Below are 2,488 nucleotides of genomic sequence, written 5' to 3'. Positions count from 1 at the left end.
TATCTACACACACACACACACACATATATATAGGTAGATAACCAAGGTTAGTCATGTGCCTTGAGTCAAGAAATCAATATTATATACCATTCAAATAAATCCTACCCTTTTGCTTCTCTCTCTCTCTCTCTCTCTCTCTCTCTCTATATATATATATATATATATATATATATATATATCTGTCTACCTTTCTCTCTGTCTTTCTATCCATCTATCCATCCACCCATCTGTCCGTTTGTGTATCTATGTGTGTATGTATATATGTAATACATACATACATGCAACCGTATGTGTGTGTGATAGTGTATATATACATATATATATATATATATATATATATGTGTGTGTGTGTGTGTGTGTGTGTGTGTGTGTGTGTATATATATAGGCATGCATGCATATAGGGGTTGGTGTACATGTATGTTGAAATTTAGTTGCAGTATCATATTTCTTTTATCTCCATAACCATACACACACACAATACATACATACATACATACACATGTACATACACAAATTCACATGCAGACACATGTGCATACATACATACACACACAAAAACACACAGACACGCAAATACAAAATACACATGTTGTCATGCACAAACACATGCAGGCACGTGTATGCATTCATGTACACATACAAACACACATGTACGTATACACACACACACACACAAATGCACACAAACACACGTACACACACACAAGTGCATTGATATGGAAAAAAAGATAATAGCTTCAGAAATTCCTTAAATGATTTTCTATCTTACTAATTATGTTTGGACGAGATCCAGGTGGAAATAATGGCCATTATAAAATAGCCATGGGTATATAATAGACGTTCTTAATATAGATATTGCCCTAAATTAATATCGTAACAGTGCAGTTAGGGTTTACCATATTCTCTTTGTGTGCTTTTAATGTTGGAACTGGCTGGATATTGGATTATATTTAAACTTTGTCTAGAAGGTTTTATCAATACAGTTCTATATTTAAGAGATTAGGAATTATATACATTATTTACATTTGACAGATATTTGTCCTCATCTTGTCTGTTGTTAACACGTTTCAGCTGATATACCCTCCACCCTTCATCAGGTGTCTTGGGGTAATTTCGAACCTGGGTTCTCATTCTTAAGGTATTTTTTGATGATGATGATGTCGTCATTGTCGTCGTTGCCGTTGAGGTTAGTAGCCCGCACTCTGGGCAATTATGGAGTGAATTTTAGGGCTTATGAATCTAATATTTTCCTATCCTTCCTTAATACCGGTTCCCATATACGACTCATATCTGCACTTGGTCTGCTTAGGAGGTTGTTGTGTCCTTGGGATGAACACATTGGATGATGTAGTCCTAGATATATTATGTCTGCAAAGAAATATAAGTTGGTCACTTCTGGAATTTCTTTGATGATAAGTCTACTTAAGTAGTGTTGCATTTGCAGTCCCATGTTGGCACCAGATAAAAAATACCCATGCTGGTGTCATGTAAAAAGCTTTCATGTTGACTCCATGTAAAAAAAAAAAAGTTCTGGAAACATGTAAAAAACACCCTAGCTGGTGCCGCATAAAAAACACCTGTGCTGGTGTCACTTAAAGGGCACCTGTGCTGGGACCATGTGAAAAGTACTTGTACTGGTGCCACGTAAAAAACACTGATGCTGGTGCCATATAAAAAGCACTCAGTACCCTTTGTAAAGTGGTTGCTGTTAGGAAGGGCATCCAGCCAGCAGAGAGTTGGAGCCTGGTCTGGCTTGCCAACTCCAGTCAAATTATTCAAACCATACCAGCATGGAAAATGGATGTTAAATGATGATGATGATGTGAGAGCATTGGATAAAATGCTTCATAGTATTTGTTTCAACATTCTGTGCCATGAGTTCAAATCACACCAAGGCCAATTTTGCCTTTCATCCTTTTGGGGGTTGAATAAAGAAATACCAAAGTAGTAATCCAAGGTATTGGACAGGCAGGAATCATTGGACTGGATGCTGTATGGTTCCAGTGCTTTGTGTTCTGCATTCAAACCCCTCCATGAGTGGTAGGTTTAATCCCTCACTCAAGTTAATCCCCACCCCCACCTGACTTTCAGTGGAGTTCTACTTTGTTACATGGCTTCAGGCTAGGTCCCTGATTTCAGAATATCTTTCTATGTCTCCCTCCAATGTCAGACACCTTGTAAAGCTACAACCAGGGTCCATATGACCCTTAGGGGTCAGTAGATTTTGTTGTTAAACTTTAAGAACAGCAAATTGGTTACACGTCTTCTACAATACACAAAATATTTTAACAATCTTTTAATATAATTCCTAATAATATTTGATTATAAAAACCCACCCACAAGCCCCGTGCCAGCCTATCATTACTATCCTCTAGCCCACCCCCTGACCTGTGTGTTCCACCCAGATGTAACAAGAAAGCTTTTCACTTACCCTTCCCCAACAAACCAATCTACATCTCCACATCTCTTCTCATCCTCACATTTCTT

This window comes from Octopus bimaculoides, chromosome 1 (genome assembly GCF_001194135.2).
Source record: "Octopus bimaculoides isolate UCB-OBI-ISO-001 chromosome 1, ASM119413v2, whole genome shotgun sequence".
Classification (NCBI taxonomy): domain Eukaryota; kingdom Metazoa; phylum Mollusca; class Cephalopoda; order Octopoda; family Octopodidae; genus Octopus; species Octopus bimaculoides.
Note: the sequence above shows the minus strand (reverse complement) of the source record.